Below are 25,055 nucleotides of genomic sequence, written 5' to 3'. Positions count from 1 at the left end.
AAAGGGTAGAACACGGCATATTTGAACAATGTGATCACTGTCTTCGCAACGTTTAAGAACAAACAAATGCATGGACTTCTGATTCTGAGGAGAGGTGTTTCCTATTTGGGATGAATAGTTCCACTCTCTATGGGGAACAAAAAAACACTCTATTCACGGTGCATTGGTCAATGACAGACATAAACTATTGTCTGTTCCTATTGGGCATTGATCATCTCAATCTCATCATTCACTGCTGACCAATAGCAGCACAGAAGCCAGCAGCTCCCATCTCCCCAATGGATAGCAAAAAGGGTAAGGAATGGCCAGTGAAAGTGGGATTAACTAGGGAATTGGTGTATCTTACAGTGGGAGTGGCAGAAGAAGGGTGTGAAGAGATATCATCAGTGGAAGTGTACGTGGCAGCAGAAGGGGTAGTGCAAGGGAAGTAGGAGTGTAAAGAAAGTGTAGGAAGGGGGAGGAAGAATGGCTAATGACGTTTTCGTGACTGGGAAAAGCTTGTTTTTGGAAAGGTGAGGTTGGGTGAAAACCACCACTGTTAATAAAAATTGGGAACTGATTCAATTGAAAATTGAGACTTGATGTAGTTCTTTTTCTATCACTTGATTCTTTATCAGATTGTACATTCACTCTATAGTTTAGTATCTCCATCAAATGCAGGTAACGTGTTTTCTTCTCCCCTGATGTTGTGTATCAACATTTTTGAATTTTTTAACAGTATGTATTTGCTTCCAATTCAAGGTAGACATGAGAATATGATTTCATCTCCTGCAGTTTGTCCATAACTTAGAATTTAATTGAATATTTATCCTCATCACATTAGCTGATTCAAGCAATGAGTCTGTGTACATCCTGCAGATGAAAAATTTCTCAGTTCTGACTATTGTTACAAAGCACAGTGCCACACAAAAGGGCAATGTTCCAGTGCAAGGTGCCAAAACCGTAGTTCACCCTAAATTAGTTACAAGCTTTATGAATAAGACATGCAGAGGGACAGAGTGAAAAAGTTGAATTTAACTTTGTGTCAAAAATGGCATTTGCAGCACTCTCATAATCGGTGTTAACTACATCACTCTGTGAATTCCCAAAAATAAGAACAACAAGAGACTGGAATTCTTAATTATTCCTTTGTGAATAACATCTGGAGAACAGGAAGGAAATCAAGGTTTGTTTGTGATATTCATAAATGATGGTGAGAATGTGGAAAATGGATGGCAGTGGAATGATAACTAATGTTGGGGATGACACAAAGATTAGATGGATGCTTCACAGTGATGAGGAAAGGGTTATGCTATAGGACGATATAAACAGATGATTTCTATATCCAGATGAATGGCCGATGAAGTTTAACACTGATAAATGTGAGATAATGCACATCTGAATTAACAAGACAATTGAGTATTAAAACTGTGAAGGGCGAGGGCTAATCTTGCTCCTTTTGTCTTTACAGCAGGAAAGGTTGAGGAGGGAACATATTACAGGTATACAAGAGCATAAGGGATACGGAGAAAATGAACAGTCAACAGCTGTTTTCTTTACTCGAAGGGTTAAAAACATAGGGAAACATTCTTAAAGTGAAAGGCAGGGGATGGAGAGAGAATTTGTGGAGTCTGTATTGAACTGAGAGGGCGGCACAGACGTAGAATATAAAGCCCTTCGGCCCAACAAATCCACACTGACCCTCCAAAGAGTAACCCATCCAAACACGTTCCTCCTATATTTACCCCTGACTAATGTACCTAACCTACACAACCATGAACACTTTGGGCAATTTAGCATGGCCAATTCACTTAACCGCACATCTTTGGATTGTGGGAGGAAACCAGTGTACCGAGAGGAAACCCACGCGGACACGGGGAGAATGTGCAAAATCCATACAGGCAGTCACCCGAGGCTGGAATCAAACCTGGGTCCCCAGCGCTCTAAGGCAGGATTGCTAACCAGTGTGCCGCCATTCAGATCCTGGGGATATGTGCATGGAATACATTGCCGAGGCGGGTGATTGAGCAGGTAATCTCATAAACTTTTTAAAAAGCCTTTGGATATGCACGTGGTGACGCAGGCTCGCATTTTCATTCAATTATTCTATGTGGGGCAGCCACGAACACTCAGATATATTCTGAAGCAATAGCTAATGGCTGTTCCTGGTTTGTTCCATTAACTGTACTCAGTAAGTTAGCCTCCAGAGAAGTGCTGGTGTTATCTCCCACTTTCTATTTAAATGTTTCAGTTTCCTTGAGTTGGTAATGTAATTTCCTGTGTCGATGATGTCATTTCAGGCCCTTTTTCTCAGAGGATGGTAGATGGAGTCAAAATTGATGTGTTTGTTGATGGAGTTCCGGTTGGAATGCCATGTTTCTAGGAATTCCTGTGCTTGTCTCCGTTTGGCCTGTCCTAAGATGTATACGGAGACCTAGTCAAAGTGGCGTACTTCCTCATCAGTACACAAGAAATTAGTGTTGGGATCATGTCTTTTGTAGCTAGTTGATGTTCACATATCCTGGTGACTTGTTTTAGGCTTGTTTTCCGTTGTAGTGTTTGTTACAGTTCATGCAAGGCTTATTGTTCCTAGAGCAGAACAGACAAAGATGTGAATTTATTGCGGTGCTCAAAAGTATGGAAAAAGTTGCAGAGTCGAAAAAGAATACTCTATTAGTTGGCATTACAGCATCAAGGAATTCTAATTTCAAGGTAGTCAGCAAAAGAGCTAGGAGTAAAATAAGGGAAAACGTCTTTATTTAGAGAGTTATTACGAATTGGAATTGACTGGCTGGGAAAGTTGGGGATGAAGATTCAAAAGAGAACTAGATATATATTTGGAAATTATGAATTTAACGGGCAACAGAGAGAGGGCTGGCAAATGAGGGGTGCTTGCGAGACATTTTGGAGCTGATTTATACATAATGGCCAATAGCCTCCTCCTGTACTTTAAAGTTTTGTATTCTATCATGTGCCAGCTGTGAATTAAAGTCAGTATCCAATTATTTTACAGTGTAAATGCTCGCAAATATCTGATTATTTGGTGCAGAATAAGCATTTAAAATGCAAGTATTGCAAGGTCAGCTTCATTGTGAAGTCTAATTATTACTCAGAACATGAATATTTTACATGTTGAATTTCAATTACTAAAACAAAATATATATCATTGCTTTGTCACAAAACTCTTTGGAAATCTCTGACTTTTAACTTACACGATATCATGTTCATTGTTTATTTTTCACTCTTCACGTTTCATATTAAACATCATTCATTCTAAAAATTGGAAGTTTTCAAATTATTATTCACTAAAATTTGGTAACACAAATAGTTGTGGTTCTGTTCGCCGAGCTGGGAATTTGTGTTGCATGCAGGAACCGGAGTTGTTCGTATGTGGCGCTTAGGTGGTTGGCACAGGATTCCCATTGGAATTTGTGTTGCAGATGTTTCGTCCCCTGTCTAGGTGACATCCTCGGTGCTTGGGAGCCTCCTGTGAAGCGCTTCTGTGATCTTTTCTCCGGCATTCCTCCCAACTCGGCGAACAGCACCACAACAATGAGCACCCGAGCTGCAAATCTTCTCACAAACCTTGATAACACAAATAATTTATTTAGTTTAATATTCACAGTGAATGTTGCATTATTGCCGTTTTTGAATTGCTGGCAAATAGCTGAAGATCGTACATTTCAGTGAGAAATTAAACTGATTGTTTATATATGTGTATAAGAACGCTAATTCTATTTGTATGTTCAATCGTTTGCTCACTCTGAACATGCAATCATTCAGAAGCCATCCACTTTAAAAATATTGGAGTGGCAAAACATTGCTTTGAACCCTGACATTGAATATCTAATTCTGATTACAAGAGTTAAGTTCTTTCTTCGATAAAATAAAATGTACATACTTTAGTTCTTTGTTAGAAAATCGTGACAGGAGTTTATATTTTAGTTCCATAAATATAGAATCAACATAATTGATTTAAGAGATTATAGTTCACTTGAAGGATTATCATTCACGTCTTAGTTTTGCCCAATTCGTGAAATATAGCAAACATCCGATTATTGTTCGGGGTCAGTAAACTCAAATCCTTCCAAGGAGCTACGCTGAAAATTGTTTCAAACAGATCTGAAACCATTTACAGTGTTATTGGACCTCACAGCTGCCTGTGAAACAGAGACTCAGTGGCCTGTTCCACAATCTGTCCATGGAGAATCTAACGTGGTTCTGGGCAGTCAGCCAAACATTACTTCAAAATAAATAGTTTGGAATCCACCTTGGGCAGGAGTAGAACACGCAACAGACTATCACTGGTCTCAATGTAGGTAAAAATGTTGTCCACGTTAAATACTAATGGCTGACCAGAAACCAAGTTTTAAAATTCATCTTCAGTCAGAGACTGGCCCAGAGAGCATACGTGTTGACATGGAGAGCCATAATCACACCATACAAGTTACCTATGATGATTAAATCTGACCTGCCTCCCAGACTCCATACATCTGCACCCCGGATCAGACATGGGTGAAGACATTAACAAGTTGACAATCTATTGCAGTGCCTTGTGTCTCACAAAGAAATCACTAAAGCCATATCCAATAAATGCCACCTTCACATTCTCCAGTATCAAAATAAAATTGTACATCTCTGTGAATGGTCAGAGATTACTACATGGGTCACACAGTAGAATGTATGTGAAATAACCAGCAGCAAACGGCAATCCAAAAATCGCATTAATAACTAAACTTGGTGGATTCTGTCTGGTCTAAGTAACCACACAGATTATACTGGCTTTCAGGTGACTGTAACAATGCACACCATAACTGGAGGTTTTGGCCTTATACCCTACAAAGCTTCCTGAACTCACACACATCGCTCCCTCACACATTCAACAATTGATGAGAATCCACTAGCTGGGTGAAACTGGAAACATAGAACAGTGCAGCACAGTGCAGTCCCTTCGGCCCTTGACGTTCTGTCGACCTTTTATCCTACTCTAAGATCAGACTAACCTACATACCTTTCATTATACTATCATTCATGTGCTATCCAATTAAATATCCCTAATATAGCTGATTTTACTCCAACTGCTGGCTGTTCATTGCACATACCCATCACTCTCTGTGTAAAGAACCTACCTCTGACATCTCCCCTAAACCTTTCTCCAATTACCTTAAAATCATATACCCTGGAGAGCCGTTTCCACCCTGGGAGAAAGTCTCTGGCTATCCAATCTATCTATGCCTCTCATCATCTTGAACACCCCTGTCAAGTCACTTTACATTCTTCTTCGTTCCAATGAGGAAAACACCCGAGCTCCCTCAAATTTTCTTGGTAAGATATGCCCTCTAGTCTAGGCAGCATCTTGATAAATCTCCTCAGCACCCTCGCCAAAGCTTCCACATCTTTCCTATAACGACGCAACCAGAACTGATCACAATATTCTAAGTGTGGTCTCACCAGGGCTCCATAGTGTTGCAGCATCACCTTGCAGCTCTTAAACTCAATCCCTCAGCTAATGAACACATCAAACACCTCCTTAACAACCTTATAAACCTGGGTGGCAACTTTGCGGGAGCTATGCCATGGACCATATGATCCCCCTGTTCCTCCACAATGTAAGAATCTTGCCTTTAACCCTGTATTCTGCATTCAAATTCGACCTTCCAAAATGAATCATATCCCGCTTTTCCATATTGAACACCATCTGCCACTTAGCAGCTGAGTCCTGCATCCTGTCAATGTCCTGTTGCAACTACAACAGCCCTCCATATTATCCACAATTCCACGAAGCTGTGTTACATCATCAAACTTACGAACCTACCCTTCCACTTCGTCATCCAAGTCATTTATCAAAATCACAAACAGCAGAGGTCCCAGAATCGATCCTTACGGAACACCACTGTTCACCTAGTTCCACACTGAATACTTCCCATTTACCATCACCCTCTGATTCTATGGTCTAGCCAGTTCTGTATCCAGACAGATAGGTCTCCCGGTATGTCATGCCTCCTTACTTTCTGAATGAAACTACCACGGGGAAGCTTATCAAACACCTTGTTAAAAGCAATGCACTCCGCATTCACTGTTCTACCTTCTTCAGTGTGCTTAGTCCCATCCTCAAAGAATCCAATAAGAGTTGTGAGGTATGACCTGCCCCTCACAAAGCCATGCTGACTATTTATAATCAAACTATAATTTTTCAGAATCCTCTCCAACAGTCTGCCCAATACTGATGCAAGACTGACTGGACTGTCATTCTCAGGAAAATACCTGTTTCCTTGCCTGAACAAGGAACTAACATTTGCCACCCTCCAATCAACCGACGCTACTCCAATGGAGACTGAAGACGCAACGACCATCGCCAAAGGCACAGAAATCTCTACCCTGTCTTCCTGTAGTAACCTAGTGTGTTTCCCATCTGGCCGAGGGATTTATCTATCTTTATGTTTGTACTTCAATCAATCTGTATTTCAGCGCAACTTGTTTACTCCCTGTCCAACCAACTGATTGACTGCTTTCAATTTCAGGGCTCTGTAGAGTGCTGCCTTCCTGACCAAGTATGGTTACCAATATCCTGTATATTATGGAATGAAATACATGGGAAGATTTGACTCTGCTGCTCCTCAGATGCAGCCTGACTGGCTGTGCTTTTCCAGCGAAACAATTTTCGACTCTGATCACCAGGATCTGCAGTCCTCATTTTCTCCATTACTGAGGGCTGTTCCCTCTGCACACTGAGCAGGGAACTAATCAGCAGAAACTCGTTGTATCTGGAGCTGACTGTTCAGTTCTAGAAAGTTGCATTTGATGAACACATTTACTAAAACCGAAATTCAAATTCAACAAATATTCATTCAGTCCTAGAGTAACAGTCTTGTTTCATGAATTGGACAGGTTGATAACGAACAATGAATGACTGAAGAATTCGGAGGTGCAGAGCATTCCAGGTGATATATTCCAGGTTGGATGTGCTTTACCTTAACGCTGCTAATATTATCAGACAGACAGATATGATAAGGAAACGAGGTGGCATGTGGAAGTGTGACATTTTTGCCATTAGAGAGATGTGTTTTTGGGAGGTCGGGGCTGACAACTCAATATTCTGTGTTATCAGAACTATAGTCAGGACAGCAGAGAGGGTAAAAGAGGAACTGGTGTTGCCTTTTTAATTATGGAGTCAGTTACTGGCATAAGAAGGGACGATATATCTTGAAAGGATCTTCTAATGAGGCTTGGTGTTTAGAGCTCAGGATCAAAACCATGACAGAAACACTGCTAGGGATATATTATAGACCCCCAGATAAAGGAAAGTACGGAAGCAGGTACATAACCAAGTTATTGAGATGTGTAAACACAATAATAGGATCATTATGTTCAGGCATTTCAATCCCAAACATTCATTAGGTCAATGATAACTTTTTAAGAGGGGGCAGGTGTTTTGAAATTTATTCCAGAGAGCTTCGTATATCAACGTAGAGCAGGTACAAAAAAGGGCAGTGCAGTGCTTGGCCTCACTGTGGGGAACGAAGCCAGTCAGCTGTTCCAGCTAGAAGTGGGAGAGCATTATAGGACCAGTGACTGTGATATCACACATTTTGACTTTGCTAAGGAAAAGACCCCAGCAATGTTAGAAAAATAAGAGCTATTTGCATTGGAGAGACAGATTTTATGGAAACAAATGACAGGATCTGGCGAAAGTGCAGTTGCGTCTGGGTGAAAGTGTAGCAGAACAAGATGGGGCGGGGGTTGGGGGATCATTTGATTAAAATTGAATTGATGACAGTGTCGGCCCAGCATGTTACACCGAAGATAAAATTTAAGTAAACAAACCCAGAGAACCTCACATGTCGACACAAATTCCGAATAGGATGAAAAAGGAATGAAAAGCTTAAATCTGGCACCAAGTGAGCAGGTCAATGAAGGACCTAAACGAATATAGAAAGCGTAGTACTAAACTTAAAAAATCAGTGGAAGAGCAGAAGGAAGGTTGATAAAACTTTAGCGGGTAAGATTAGCAAGAATCCAAAGTAATTTTTGTTTGGTTTACTAATGGGAAGAGGATAACGCGGGAAAGAATGGGAGTATTAGGGACTAAGGAGGCAGCCTGTTTACAGAGCCAGAGAATAGGTTAAAAACATGCTATGAATCTGTCTTCAGTTTGGAGAAGCAGTTCTTGGATTCAGGGAGAGTGACCGTTTGACCCTTGAGCAAATTGATACAGGACCTGAGGAAGAATTGGAATTGTATGTAAGATATAGTGGACAAATCACCAGATTAAAGACCAAGTCTCACATCAGTGAAAAGTAAACAATTCTAGAAAATTCGGAGGGCTGTTGAGGCTGGATCATTAAACATCAAGGCTGAGACAGACAGGTTTTTATACAAGTGTTACGGGGAAATCACAGGAAAGTGGAATGGGGGATTTACAAAATAAATATCACCTAATCGAAGGAAAAGCAGACTCAGTGAGAGGATAAACATATTGTTGCCCCTATGTCTAATGGTGTTCTTTTCCAATAGCCCTGTATTCACAAGAACACCATCTCTCTCACGATGGAGTGAGACAGTGTTTGGAATGCAATCGAGGGATTCAAGGAATTCATAAACGCGATACTAATAGACAGAAAGTATGAGAGGACTGCGATAACACGGATTGCCTGTCGGGGTGAGGATTTGCATCGACACAGTCACCACTACCAGAAGGAAGACCTCAGCAAGATACCCTCCAAGGCCAAGCAGCGACCTGCACTGGGGAACAGGTAGTCAGAGGCCAGGTGTCAAAGAGTGCTGAAGACCTAAACACTACATCACTGTCGTGTCTCCTTCCTTCCCTGACCAAAATTAAATATGGAGAGATAGAGAGACATGCCGTTGGTAGCAGAGTAAGCGGTACGTCTTTGGCACGAGAGGCTTCGGACAGCTCCATCTCAGCAAAATGTATAGGTAAACTCAAATATAGTCCTTTTAACTTTATTGTTACAGCAGTCGAGATGGCATTTAGGCAGTCGCATGCTCCTCTTATGGTATGTGGTTGCTCAGGGGGAGATTTCCACCGTCACTGATGGCTACACGTGTGGGCACTGCACTTAGCTTTAGATCCTGGGAGACCGTGTTAGGGAGCGACGTTGGGCGGCACGGTGGCTCTTGGGTTAGCACTGTTGCCTCAGAGAACCAGCGATCAGGGTTCAAATCCTGCCTCGGGCAACTGTCTATGTGGAGTTTGCACATTCTCCCTGTGTCTGCATGGGTTTCCTCTGGGTGCTGCGGTTTCCTCCCACAGTCCAAAGATGTGCAGGTTAGGTGAATTGGTAATGCTAAATGACCAGTAGTGTTGCGCATAGGGGAGTGGGTCTGGGTGGGCTGCTCTTCGGTAGGTTGGTACGGACTTGGTGGACCACTGTAGGTAATCTTATCTAGGATGCTCTCAGGGTCATCCGAGATACTGACAAATTCATAGACACGACCCTAGTTATGTTTCTTCAATGGTTGTAATATTCCAGTCCAACGTTCATCATCCTGAGTTCATTAGCCTTACCTGTCAGTCCTGTTGTATTTAAATAAACACAATTTAATCCCAACAGGCGTTCCTTGCTTCCTATCATGTTCCAGGCAGAGAGTAGATGGGTACCACCAGGAATGGCAAAGTGAGTAGGCAGGGAGTACACGAATCTGATGTGGCCATTCCCCTCGATAACAAGTAGGCCAGTTTGGATTGTTGGGGGAGATGACCGTTCAGGGGAAAGCAGCAGTCGCCAGGTTGGTGGTATTACCACTGGCTCTGGGGCACCACGGGAAAGGGTTAAAGTAAACAGGATGGTAAAGATAGGAGGGTCGATTGTTAGAGGGACAGTTCGGAGATTCTGTGGTCGCAAACGGGAATCCAGGATGGTGGGCTACCTGCCAGGTGCAAGGGACCAGGATGTCTCCAAGTGGCTGCAGAATATTCTCAAGGAGGACGGTGAGCAGCCAGAAATCATAATGCATGTTGGCACAAATGATACCCGTAGAAATAGGGACGAGGTCCTGCAGCGTGATTACAGAGAGCTAGGAGAAACATTTTAAAAAAAACCTTGACAGTGATAATCTCCTGAGAGGGAGATTACCGTCCGAGACATGCACTGGAGAGGATATCTTGGCGGCCAGTTTTGCTAGGGTTACAAGGGAGGGTTTAAACTAGATTGGCAGGTGGTCGTATCCTCAAGAGCAGGGAGGCAAGTGGAAGGAGACAGAGTAAATAGAAATAGTAAGGTTAGGCTGGAAAACGACAGAGAGGAAGTAATGCATTTTGGATTAAATTGCATCTGTTTCAATGCAAGAGGGCTGACAGGTAAGTCCGATGAACTCAGGGCGTGGATACGTAGGTGGGACTGAGAAATTATAGCCATTACATAAATATGGCTAAGTGATGGATAGAACTGAGAGCTTAATGTGCTAGGGAACAGGTGCTTCAGGTGAAACAGAAATGGTGGAAGGAGGGGAGGGGGAATTGCATTTCTGATTAAGGGGTGTCCCACAGCAGTAATCAGAGATAGAATAACTGATGGATCACCCAGTGAGGCTTTGTGGTTGGAGTTAAGAAATACGAATGGAATAGTGAGGTGATTGGGATTGTAATATAGACCCCCAAAGAGTCAACAGGAATGAGAGTAACAAATATGCAGGTAGAGAGGGGAGACCTGCAGGAGCAATAGGGTTATCATAATACGGGATTTTCATTTTTCTAATACAGACTGGAACGGCCAGAACATGAAGGGATTTGATGAGATAGAATCTGTTAAATGCGTCAGGAAAGTTTCCTCAAGCAGTATATAGAGTGTTCTATTAGTTTTCAAATAGTTATGGAGAGGGACAAAACTAGTCCACAGGTTCATGTTCGAACTTGGGACGTGGCTCAGGTACAGGCAGCTGGGATCAAGGGAATCCCACTCGCACCCCCCAAACATTTCAGTGATTTGGCCTCCCCAACTGTCTGGTCCCAATCATCACTACCCTCTGAGAGAAGGAAACACTCCCCACACATATACCTTGGGCTGTTGACATGGATAAAAGATATGAAAACAGTGTAAAGTGATTGGCCCTGATATCATGACAGTACTTGATTGAGCGAGATGTCAAGGAGACTGAACAAAATTTAACTTAATGGGAATCAGTTGTAAACTCCCCACTGGTTGAATCATTCAGAACACAATTGGGCTGGTTGACATCAATCCTCCCAGTCCCTGGATATCCCTGTGAGCAATCCTCAGGATGGCTTCTTTGGCACTAACATCTTCAGCTGCTTCATCAATGTCTTTCCCTCTGTCATACGATCAGGGGTGGGGATGTTCTGTGAAGATTATACAATGTTCAGAATAATGAGTCACCTCCTAAAGTACTAAAGTATCAAATCTGGACAACATTCAAGCTTGTGCTGTTTATATAAAGGTAACATGAATCAAAAGCACTGCTGGACACTAAACATTTCCACGATTAAAAGAAAGAGGAACTCCTTTAGCAACTTTAGCTGGTTTCACAGTAATATAAGAAAGCCATTCAGCCCATCTGATCTGTTGGATAACAAGAGGCACAATGCGTTCACTCACTCCTACCTATTACACAAGGAGACAATTTAAAAAAAAAGGTACTGGAATCTAAAATACACACGCAGGAAGCTGGAAGAACAAAATAAGCAAGGCAGCATCAAGACTTTGAGAAGTGAACGCCTTGGATATAACCCTTCGTCAGGGCTGTGGATGGGAGTAAGGGGGTCTATAGATAAAGGGGCGGGTGAGGGAGGAGGAGCCAGAGTGGCGAGGTGGGAGATAAGTGAACACAGATGAAGGGTATCAGTGAGTTGTTGATGGGAGGGCTGAATCCAGTTGGTAGCTGGACAAAAGCTTGCTCAGAGGAATGGAAGGGAGGAGAGAGCCTGGGAAGGGAGTCGGGGCATTTGAAGGGAGGTTATTTGAAATTGGAGAATTCAATGTTGAGTTCCCGGGTGTCGGCTGCACAGGTGACAGATGAGATCTTGTTCCTCCAAATTATGGTTTGGTTCATTGTGGCACTGGCGGAGGCCAAGGATGGCTATGTTTGAAAGGGATTGGGAAAGAGAATTGAAATAGGAAGTGACTGGGAGGTCTTCCATTCCACCTAACCAGCCTACCTTTCAGCTGCCAACGGGATTCATCCCTCCAATCGCCCAATCAGGTTGCACACACCACTTGTGTCCACATATCCATAACTCACCATCCCCCGATCTCCCCACCCCAACCACCCCCTTCAGTCTTTATCTGCAGCTCCCCCTATCCACCAATCCAGTTCTGAAGGACATTTATACCTGAAGTGTTGACTTTCCCAGCTCATGATGCTGCCTGTCTTGCAGTGTTTTTTCAGCCTTCCGTTTGTCTCCTATGACTCAGGAAGATCGTGTCTAGTCAGCACAACGTGTTGGTAGGCAGGAACCACGGGCTTCCCACTGAAGTCCTTGAATGCCTTCCCTCTGGCCAGGAGGAAGACATTCAGTCCCTCGAGACACTGACACATGAACTGAAGAGGCCATACAGCCCCTCCAAACTGTTACACTGAAATAGGAGGATGTCATTGTTGCTGCAACATGACAAATCAATAAGGCATAGACTGCACAGACAGACTGCTCCATGTTGTTCCTCCTGGCCCCATTGCTAATGGTACACACGTGTTATGCTGACCATGAGGAGGGAAAGTGATTGGTTTGTACCAACTCCCAAGGAGGCACCTTCCATCTCCGAGATATTACGGACTAGGCGAGACCACTCAAAACACTTTTAAGCAGCAGCCCAGAGCATACCTTTGCAATTTGTTTCGGTAAGTGTACAATGAAAATTACCCAGAGTAATTTAGCTAGATTGACTGCTAGATTTTAAAACAGACAAAAACTTTATTCATAAAATTAAACAATAAAACTCAAAGAACAGAATAAAGAGTCACAACAGAATTCAACCGATTCAGCTAGACTTAATTATGCTATTCTGAATATATACAATAGTCCCAATGCGCAAACTCCCAATAAAAACCAGTATAAATGGAACTTCCAGGTTGAAGTTGAATATCAGAAAAGAGAGAGAGTTTCCACACAGCTCCCAGTCGAACTTCCCAGTTCAAAACTCAACTGAAAACTGCTCAGCTCAGCTAGTTCAGCAAAAATAGCTCACCACTCTCCGTTCATTATACTGGTCACTTATAAAGCATGACCACTTTGGCCTGAAGTCTCATTTATTTCCATAAAAACAAAAGGCCTCTGAAAATACTTTTCATTTCTGTACCAAACTAGACTGATCTGAGTTTTGCCCCGTTTTATTGTACCTCTGAAAAAAATCAAGGACAGAGTCTCCTTGAGCCAAGGAACAGCTTTTAGACATAAAAGGAACTTGCTTTGTGATATGTCTCCTCCCCCTAAAAAAAAGAACCATCGATGCTAAAAGCTGGCTGCATTTTAACCCTTCGAACCCAGTTAGTAGTCTCAACACAAACAGATACACTATACTAACTGTAAACATTCAAACCCAAACCTATGCAAATTCAGGCCGCGGTACACCCACCATCGAACACCTTCGTATCTCATTCGAGTCTCAATAACACATGAGCTTTCACGTTTTCGCGACCTGCCATATGCACAGTTGTCAGATTGAATGGCTGCAGCCACAAGTTCCATCTAAGCAATCTGATAGTTTTGTCCTTAATTATGGCATCTTGGAGTGTGCGCTCTATCTACTTCTGAACATGTGCCTATAAGGATGTTGCTTAATCAGAACAGAATCCCCTGTGTCTACATCATGCACAATTATTTTCGTACTTCCCAGTTTATTGCCGCATATCTCTCCACGATATCGTAATAACTCTTTCAGGTCACTTTGCTTTTCTTGTGGAAGGTAACTCAATAGTTTATCCCAATTTTTGACAAATTTCTCATTGTTCAATTTGATTTGAGGAATGTCCAATTCAGAATCCTCTGAACTTGGTTCTTCACTCTGTGCTGTAATCATTAACACCTTCTCCTCTTGCTTCTCTTCCATTTCAAAATACCTTTTGAGCAAATTCACATGACACACTCTGTGAGATCTCATCCTGTCTGGAGTCCGTACCAAGTAGTTCACCTCATTCAATTTCTTCCCCAATTTGATAAGGTACACTAAAACTTGCTTCTAAAGGCTCAGCTGTTACTGGAAGTAACACCAATACCTTATTCCCAATTGCAAAATTGCGAATTTGTGATTTCTGATCCACTTCCTGTTTCATTGTATGCTGCGATACTTTTAAATGCTGTCTAGCCACCCTCCAGCTCTATTTAAGCGTTCCCTAAAATTTGACACATCGTTCAAATGGGTGGTCTCTGAATTATGATTTATTAATTTTTCGTTAACCAATGGTAATGGTCCTTTTACTTCATGCCCACAAATTAATTCAAATAGTCTGAATTTGGTCAATTCATTCCGTGCGTGTCTGATCACAGAGTTCAAAAGGAATTTCCTTATCACATTCATCTGGATAATCCTGACCAAAAGCCCTCAATATGGTCTTCACTGTTTGAGACCATCTCGCTCATGCTCACTGTGATTCCGAATACTACGTAGTATATTTGAATTGCTTGATTCCCAAGTTATCAATCACCTACTTGAATAGTTCGGATGTGAGGTTTGATCTGCCTGGATCTCTATTAGTAATCCGTACCTAATTTAAAAAGGAGAATTTTTTTCTACAACTCTTTTAGCTGGAATGCTGCATAATGGGTCTGCCTCTGGAAATATAATCGACATATCCATTATTCTTAATAAATACTTATTCCCACTCTTGTTTGAGGTAGGGGACCTACACAATCTATCAAGATTCTTGTGAAAGTTTCCTCAAATGCTGGAATCGGTATTAAAGTTGCAGGTTTTATGACTGCCTGTGTGACATGTTTGAGACACTTGGCAATATTCAACTACATCTTTGTGTAGTCCAGGCCAGTGAAAACAGCTTTGTATTTCAGCCTGTAATGCCCTCACCCCGAAATGATATCCAAGTGGTAGCTCTTGTGCCACTCGCAGCACCTCCTTTCTATACCCGAACAGTAAAATAATTTGAAGAATTTCTGTCCACGTCTGATCTGCTTCAATGTATGCTGATCTCCATATCCGCATTACGACATCATTTGTTAAGTAATAACACACAGGAATGCATTCATTTTCTTTCTTGTTAAATATCTTTTGATATAATTTTTTTAACTCCTCTTCTTTCTGCTGTAATTCAATCAGCTTACCAGAGCTACAAAAATGTTCATGTTTTCCTACTTGTTCCTTCTCTGTTCCACTTATCCGATCAAAAAGAAACTTTTGGATAACTCTACGTCAGCTTCCTTATCTGTGCCTTTATCCTGCTAAAACCTGTGCATCTGTGATCTTCTGATCACGCAATCAGGGGAAATTCATGGTTAAACATTTTCCAGGTTTTCAGTTGCCTGCATCTCCACTGGCTTTTCAACTAGAGTAGGCAGCACGCCTACCAGTGAATCAGCTATATTATTTGCAAGGACAAATTTTATTCGGGAGCTGAGAATTAGGGGTCCAGTACTCCGACCACACATTCTCCACACTTCTCTGGACTCTCCAGCCACACTTTACATAACTGAGCACTTTTTGCCTCACTATGAATTCCTGTTACCAGCACATTTTCTGGTAATAGTCTCTCAAGAGTGCATAAAGCCTCACCCCTCAGCATTACAGACTGAAAAAATGCTGTGTCAATTAATATTGGAACCTCCTTACCAATTACTGCTGGCCTATGTGAATAAACTTTACCCTTTCATGTATGTTTTTTTATGCAGAATTGGCACGTCCACTGATCATCTTGTACACTCTGAGGCAGTTGCCTACCTTCCCTTATGCTTTTTGTTACGAGTCTAACAAAACTTCCAGGCTTGTCTGTTATCCTCCATCTGGTTTTCTCCCAGCCCACCAACACTGTGATTTTGTGTGGCCCAGTTTATTACAAGGAAAACACCATAGTATTTTAACTTCTTTGTCCCCCTCAATGTTTTCTTTATTACTGTGGTAAATTATCCTTATGATCTACACTGTTATGTACCTTTCCCTTTGCACGTGAGGATATCTCTTTGCTCCAACGTCTGTCCCTCAGAGACCAGAACTGGTTCTGGAAGCCAAACCAAGTTTATGGACCAGTTCATAATCATCAGCCATTTCAGCAACTAACCTTGCTGTTTACACTCTGCTATACCACCTGAGTTTGCACTACTTCAGGCAGTGAATTTTTGAATTCCTCCAAGTACTAACCTCTCTAAGGGCATTATAGCTTTGCTCGAATTTTAAAGCTCATATCCAACTATCGAAATTAGTCTGTTTGTTCCTTACAAACTCAGTGTAGGTTTGACCAGGATTCCTCATTAGATTCCTGGAAGGTTGCCAATGCAGATAAAATGTTTTTTTTAACCTCCTCGTATTCCCCAGATACCTCCTCTACAGGGATGTGAGTACCTCACCAGTCCTACCTACAAGTTTCATTTGGATCAACAAAACCCGCAATGCCTCTGGCCACTGCATTTGTTTAGCCAACGTTTCAAATCAGATGCAAAGGGCATCACATTCTTCTCATCAAATTGAGGCAATGCTTGAACACACACAAACAAATTCTCACTAGGCTTCTGACTACCAGGGGCTTGCTCATCCTCACTCTCGTCCTTACTAAGCGCACCCTCAGACGTTATCTCCAGCCTGTTACACTGAATATCCTTTTTAAGTGTCAGTTTTTGCTATTCAAAAGCTCTCTCTTTCTCTCTCCCCTGTTGCTCTCTCTTTTGCCAATTTTTGTACTCTCTGTTCTCCTGCTCTCTTCCACCCCCCCCCCCCCCCCCCCCCCTTTCTGCATTTTATCGAAAGTCAAATGTTTCATTTTGGCTGCCCTTTCCTTACCTCTCAATGTTAACTCAAGATGTTTCATTTGCAACTGAATTCTTGCCATCTCTGTAGATTCTGATGGTTTCTCCAGCAAGTTTAATTGACGAGCTACTGCTGTAATTATCTCTCCTTTCCTCACAGATGCAGTCAGTTTCAATTCCAGCTTCTCAGCTAATTCTTGCGACTTGGTCTTGTTCACTTTTCGTAAAATTTCCAAAGTCACTGCATGCACACCCAGGAAACGTTTGGCGACTGAAATAGCCATTACTATTCGAAGCTCTGTCAACCCAATCAAACTAATACCCGAATTAAAGACACTAGCACCTCCCACTCGCTGTTAAAAATCCAGCAATGAGTCCCCACTCTGTTATGGACGAGGCTAGACTACTCAAAACATTCTTAAGCAAGCAGACGAGTGCATAACATTGCAGTTTGTTTTAGTCATTATCCAATGAAAATTACCCGGAGTAATTTAGCTCGGGTGACTACCAGATTTTAACTCAGAGAAAAAAACGTTATTCACAAAGTTACACAATGAAACACAAAAAACAGAATAAAGAACCCGAACAGAATTCAAACTAGCCAGCTAGATTTAATTATGCTATTCCAAATACACACAATAGTCCCAATAATCAAACTTCCTTGAAAAACTTTATAATGGAATGCATGTTTCCAGGTTGAAGCTGAAGGGCAGAAAAGAGAGAGAGTTTCCACACAGCTCCCAGTTGAACTTCCCAGTTCAAGACTCAATTGAAAACTGCTCAACTCAGCTCAACTCAGCTAGCTCAGCTAAAAGAGCTGACCACTCCCCGTTCATTATACAGGTCACTTCTGAAGCATGACGATTTTGGTCTGTAGTTTCATCTGTTTACATTTAAATAAAAGGCCTCTGAAAATCTCTTTCGTGTCTGTACCAAACCAGACTGATCGTTGCCTGGTCCCGTTTTATTGACCCTCTGAAAAACATCAAGGACAGCGTCTACTTCAGCCAATGAACAGCTTTTAGCAAAAAATAAGTCAGAGAAGACAGGCTAGTGTTCTGTATGGAGGTCAGAAGCTGGTGGGAATGGCTAATACTATCAGAGTGTGGCTGATGACAGATTTGTGAACAAAATGACGTTCAATACAGGGTCACATACCAACTGTACATCCAGACGGTGATACTTCTTTCAGAACCTGGAGCTCTCTCTCAAACAACATGGGGGCTACATAGAGCTCTGGAAACGATCATCGAGTCATAGAATCCCACAACACAGAGACAGGCCCATTATCCCAAACTGGTTCATGCTGATCGAAATGTCCATCCATGCAAACCCCATTTCCCTGCGCTTGGTCCATATCCTTCTAAACCTTTCCTATCTATACATTTGTCCAAATGTGAAGACACGTATCATGGAAAACATGTGATATCTAATGCTATCCGTATTTTGTTTTGGAAGTAATGAGTGTTGATTCATAACACTCCAATGTTAATGCAATCACGTTTCATTCTTTTTGTAGCGTTACAGATTAAACACTCATTTCTTTCACACTCTCCTCATGGTAGCATAACTGCAGGGATTAGTCTGGTGAAACTCCATCACACCGTCTCTCTGTACCATGGAGATCATTGATTATAAATGAAAGACAATACTGTCTCAGGTACACTCCACAACTGCAGGACGGTGTCTTCACACTTATACTTTAATCATTTTGTAATGAACGCTCCTACTCATTTATTGTTCTGATTATTTGCTGAGTCATAGAGTCATAGAGATGCACAGCATGGAAACAGATCCTTCGGTCCGACCGATCCATGCCGACCAGATATCCCAACTCAATCTAGTCCCACCTGCCAGTACCCGACTGCTCTGTATGAATTCTGTTCGTGCCCCATGATCAAGGACATCCAGCTCCTTTTCACCAAGAGCCCTTCCCATCATCTCGCCTTCTCATAAATACAAAATGCGAAGGATGGCATTTTTTGCCAATCATTTATTTGCCTTATGAAGCAAAGTCACACCAACCACAACATCACTGTTGCCATTGGAGTTGATGGGAGATACTGAGGAGGCGATGATCCAGCTGTATTATCTCCGAATATTAATCCAGGGAATCAGGTAATGACCCAGACATTGGATCCGAATCCCACAATGGCAAATGTTGGAAATTGAATTCAATAAAATATCAGTAATTAAGAATCAAATGAAACAATGAAACCATTGTTGATTGTCCTACCTGGCACCCTCATGCCCTTCAGGACAGGAAATCTACAATCTTCAGCTGGTCGGGCTTACATGTAACTGCAGACCCACAGCAATGTGGTTAACTCTCAGTTGCAATTTAAAATAGCCAAGCCAGCTACTCATTTACATCAGTCACTTCAAAGCCAAAAGAAATGAAACCGCATGGACCCCAGCACTGACTACTTACAGCCCACGGTCTGCAGTGGATCAGGAAGGCAGCTCACCAAAAGCTTTTCAAGGACAATGAGGAAAGGGAATTAAATGTTGGCCCAGCATCCCATTAATGAATCAAGGAAGATGATCCCACTCAGGGAAGAGAAAAAAAAACAGACATAAATAACTTTAAACAGGAACTTTGCCATATACCTTACATGGTCATAATTATCAATAATATGGGAACAGGAGAAACATAAGTAAGGTTTAATTTCATTTTTTATTTCCATCCCAGCTGATCATCAACAATCCCTTTGTTTGCTTCTTTCTCTCTATCTCTCTCTTTCTCCATCTATTCAACTCAGTCCTTCTCCCCTTCATAACAGATTTCGGTGTCACCAACATCAATCACACTATTTCCCAACTGTGTTCAGTTCTGATGTATGGTCATTAGAATCGAATTGCCAATTCTATTTTTCTCTCGACCCAATGTGGCAGATAGGCTGCCACATCTGCTCAGTTTGTCTGGTACTTTCTCGTTCGTTATTGTTTCTGATTTGTTGCATCATTCTTTGCTTTATTTCACCTTTAATTTTATTATTATTTGGAATGTCTGCATCGCTGACAGGGGCAGCATTTGTTGACCTAACCAAATGTCATTCTTTCAGTCAGTACAGAACCAAGCACATTGCTGTGGGTCTCACATCAATCTTAAGCCAGACCAGATAATAACACAAGATCTATTTACCAAAGTACATCAGTGAAATAGATAAACGTATGGACAAAATGCTGGAAGTGTTATGGTTGTTATTTCCAATTCCTGTCTTTTGTGTTTACTTTCTGACATCGTCCGTGGTAGGATGTGGAACAGTGTCTTTCTGTATAATAACCTGTGCGTCTGAATTACATTTCTTCTGACATTACTGCTCTGAGAGAGTGTTCCTGTCATTAAGTTATTTTAGAGACAAGAACAAAGTTCAGATCGAAATATTTGCAGCTGAAAGAGTGCTTACTGGAGAGGTGGAACCATAACGACTGAATTTTATCAAAGCATAGATAATGGTTTATTAAGCGTCAGTTTGAAGCCAAGATGGTGACTGGGCATACAATCGAGCTGGTAGTGGATAGGTTTTGTGATAGACAGAATACCGAGACACAAATGAATTTTATTTATGTAAATTCGGTATTGTGAACAGTCTCGTTCTCAGATGTTTGTGAGGGCGGGGGTGTGGACAGTTCTGAAATTAGTGGCTAATCAATGGAATTTGCATTTGAAACTGAAGACAATAGTTTCCGTTTTTGTCAAATATAGATAACAGAAATAACAACGAAGTTCGCCATGGTTGAAGAGATTAATAAATGGATAGAGATGAAGAAACTTACCAGGAACACCAACAATAGCGAGGATAGGATAGTAACCCGCCTGGATAATCATCAGTGCACCCCATATCCGATCTGATAATGTTGACCAAGACCAGGAAAAATAGAAAAGACCAACGGATAAACCCCTGTCCATTGTTGCAGCATTCCAGTCTAATGTTCTCAGATTCTGATCCATTAATGGATCATTCCAGACTATTCTCAGATGTTTAAATCTACTTTTTCTGTCTCTGCAGCTGCTGATCACTTTGAGCGTTGGAATTGATGCTACAATGGCATAAACCATTGCAAGAGGTCCCTTACTAATAGGAGACGGAAAACATCCAGTGACACAACTAGGATCCATGGAGACTAGCATCATTCACAGTCACTGAACAAACAGCTCAATTTAACCCCCTTCAGTATGGTTCCTTCAGTTCACAAAAACTACTGGACTGGATTGAATGTTGGCACCGTTGGCTATTGGTCGCATCTCCCATCACCCATTGCTCTCGTGAAGTTAGTATTGAGGGAGAATGATGCATTGTTTCTTATCGCAGGCTAGATGATTCTGCTGCGTTGTCCGTTTGCAATACTGTAACCTGCTGAACCTCCCACCACCACCACCCTCAAAAACCACAATCTACATGCTGTTACCGTGCAGATCGCTCCTCGACTAGAACAGGCACCAGCCAATATATTTACAGTGGATATATTTGCAGTCCAATACATAGGAAATGTGAATTTGCCTGGGCATTCCTTTAATTGGTACAATAAGGCAATTTTGTATCTTTAACATTCAATGTGCTTCAGCACTTTTTAAAATATAACCTCACAAACACCTTAACACACTTTATTAAGAACAAGTTTCTTCACATCCTCCTCATGGTAATATCATGCCAGGGTTTAGTCTGGTGAAACCCCTTTGCTGAGTAAACCTGTACACAATACATCTAACAGTCTCTCAACAAAACACTATCATTGGGAAAGATACATTTACTCTGGTACTTTAATCATTAGCCACATAGCATTTACTTCCTGCTGCGTAAAAAAACTTTTTGTGACTTATGACCAAGCACATCAGGTCTGTTTCAACAACAGCACTTCCCAATCTCTCACTATTTAATGAACATAAATGTGGATGATGATATTTGTTGTTCATATCTGAAATATTTTAGATCTTGCGAAGAGCTATTGCCCAAACACTGATCCTTCTGATACCCCAAAGACTTCACTCCAGATAATTATACTACTCTCTGCATTCTCTCGATTATCCAACTTTTAATACATTCGGTGTATTCCACCCCTACCTACCCATGGATTCTAACATTCTCTACTCACCTGTGTTCAGTCATGTCAAATATCTGCTGAAAATTCAAATACTTCATTCCCACTGGTTCTCAATTGTCGATGTCACAACGGACAACCTCCAAAAAAATCCAGCAGGTTTATCAAAGATCAAGATCATTTCCCCTTCCTGAATCTAGATTGACTCTACCGAATCATGACATTATTTTCCAAGTGTCTAGTTGTCACATTCCTCACGAAAGATTCCAATGTTTTTTCTCACAGCTGACATCAAGCTAGCCACTGTTTAGTTTGCTGTTTGCTCTCTCCGTCCTGTTTTAAATATTTAGGTTTACAATCGCTGCTTTCCAGTCTGGAGGATCCTTTCCAGAATCTAACCAGCTTTGAAGAATAATCAGCAATTTTTTTCACTAGCTCTACTGCCACCTCCACAATAATCTGGGATGTAGTTCATCAGATGCAGCAATATAGCAACCTTAAATTCAATGAGGTTTTGAAAGACGTACTTTTAGTAATTCTAATTTCCTGCTGTTCCTCATTTTCACCAGTCACTCTGTTCCCCTGTATTTCTGGAAGTTTCTTTCTGTATCTTCCTCAGGGAGATGGACACAATATATTGCTCTCAGTGGACAGAGGGGTTCTTTCAGCCAGTGAATATATCGGAGGACTGCACTCCGGTGACGATGGATATGTTAATCACGCCTGCCCAGAATTAATGCAGTTTAATTCATGGTGAGCATCAGCACAGTCCTGTCACAGTATACTAAAGGAGGGGACACAGCTCAGTAACCACCTCAATTTTGAAACAAACTGGTTTCATACCTGACACCTGGTCCAGCTTAGACAAATGTCCCGGGAAATCCCAGGAGAGATAATGCATTATTTATAGAGCTTCCTTTCTGTGGAGCCTCACCTACATTTGTTTATCATGTCCCAGACACTCTGTAAATGCAGGGTATAGAGTGGGGTCACCAGACTCAGCAGCTGACAATACAAACCCGAGATAAGCCTCCCCAGAAAATCCACTGATTTTCCAATGACAGGAACAAGTAAATTCCCCACACAGAATGTGCACGCGCTCAGTGTTGAAATTTATTTCTACTCCTGAGTTTCTCTTCCTGGCTGAGAAAGCCGTTGCATCTCTACAGAGTCCCACAGTAACAGTTTCTCTCTCCAAAGAAGCAGTTGACAATGTAACATTATCTTTCTCTATGTCTCAGCAACTAGAAGGGCAGCACCAATATTGCTACTGGATTTGGTCATCACACTCAGAGAAGAGAGATACAGGGACCCAATTCACTTTAAACAGGGACAAATCTAAATGGACGCGATATACAGGAATATGGGAAAACGGGGAAATATGAGAATAACTTGCCATTTTGTTTTCCTTTCAGTTCATCATCAGCAATCCCTTTGCTCACTTTTCATTTATTTTCCTCTCTTTTTCTGGCCATTTCTCCATCCATTCAATTTAAACCTGGCCCCCACCTCTCTCTCCAACCCAACCATCCAGGATACCAGGATAAATAATATTATTTCCCAGCTTGCTTTCAGTTTTGAAACAGGGTCGCTGGACTCAAACCGTTATCTGCATTTTCCCTGACAGAAGCTGCCATACCTGCGAGATTCTCCAACACTTTCAGACGCTGGAGAATTTTATTCTCGAGCTCTAGCACCCACCATTCCTTGGTTTATTTCACCTTTAATGTTGTTGTTTTCCGGGATGCCAGCATCACGGCCAAGGGCAGCATTTGTTGTCCATCACTAATTATACTTGACCACACGGCCATTTGTCAAGACAAAATGGAGCCAACAATTTTGTTGTTGGTATGGAGTCACACTGAGATCAGACTGGGCAATGATGTTAAGATTCTTTACCAAAGACTATCAGTGAGAAAATAAAAATAAATCCTGACGGTTTCTGGTTTCCAAGAGTGAAATTAGGTTTCATTCCAATTTTTGTCATTCGAATTTAAGCTCTGACATCGGCTGTGGTAGGATTTTAAACACTGCTTGGGATGCACAGCCCTTTCCTCTGAATTCACCGTCTGGGTACATTATCACCCTGATACAGAGTCCTTGTTACCTATTCCGTAATCCCTAGTCCCTGTCAGAGAGAGATGGCGGGGAAATCAGTTGAGCAACCAACAATCAAAAGGATTTTGGGGAAAAAAAAGAAAGGGAGTTTGAGAGACAATTTCATGTAAGGTCATAGATTTCAGAATGCTGAAATGAAGACATTTCGACAGCATTCTGCAACATGAGCCAGTATTCCCAGGAATGATAGCTGAAGGGGATATTGGTGTCAGTAAAGATGAGGGAGAGTTTTGGATGAGCATTTGTTCTGCAACATTGTAACTGGGTGTGGGGTCAGCAGAGTCTTCGATTCATTGGGCTGCATCTAACAATAATTTGTTTCAGTGACAATTTTATTAATTGTGACTGAGGGATTGTCTGTACGAGGCTGAGCTAGAATCTTGGTGCTATCTTATCGAACTCACCTCATTAACTACACACTCAATCTCATAATATTCCTCTCATTCAATGCCAGCCCGTTTCTTCAAGTTAAAAAAAAAATGACTGCAGATGCTGGAAACCAGATTCTGGATCAGTGGTGCTGGAAGAGCACAGCAGTTCAGGCAGCATCCAACGAGCAGCGAAATCGATGTTTGGGCAAAAGCCCTTCATCGGGAATAAAGGCAGTGAGCCTGAAGCGTGGAGAGTTAAGCTAGGGGAGAGTGGGGGTGGGGAGAGAGTAGCATAGAGTACAATGTGTGAGTGGGGGAGGAGATGAAGGTGATAGGTCAGGGAGGAGAGGGTGGAGTGGATAGGTGGCAAAGGAGCTCGGCAGGTCGGACAAGTCCGGACAAGTCATGGGGAGAGTGCTGAGCTGGAAGTTTGAAACTAGGATGAGGTGTGGGAAAGGGAAATGAGGATGCTGTTGAAGTACACATTGATGCCCTGGGGTTGAAGTGTTCCGAGGCGAAAGATGAGGCGTTCTTCCTCCAGGCGTCTGGTGGTGAGGGAGCGGCAGTGAAGGAGGCCCAGGACCTCCATATTCTCGGCAGAGTGGGAGGGAGAGTTGAAATGTTGGGCCACGGGGCGGTGTGGTTGATTGGTGCGGATATCT

Source organism: Chiloscyllium plagiosum, unplaced genomic scaffold (assembly GCF_037043375.1).
Source record: "Chiloscyllium plagiosum isolate Xiang-an unplaced genomic scaffold, Cpla_swu_hap1 HiC_scaffold_42, whole genome shotgun sequence".
NCBI lineage: Eukaryota > Metazoa > Chordata > Chondrichthyes > Orectolobiformes > Hemiscylliidae > Chiloscyllium > Chiloscyllium plagiosum.
The sequence above is the reverse complement of the archived record's forward strand: the minus strand, read 5'-3'. Positions refer to the sequence as shown.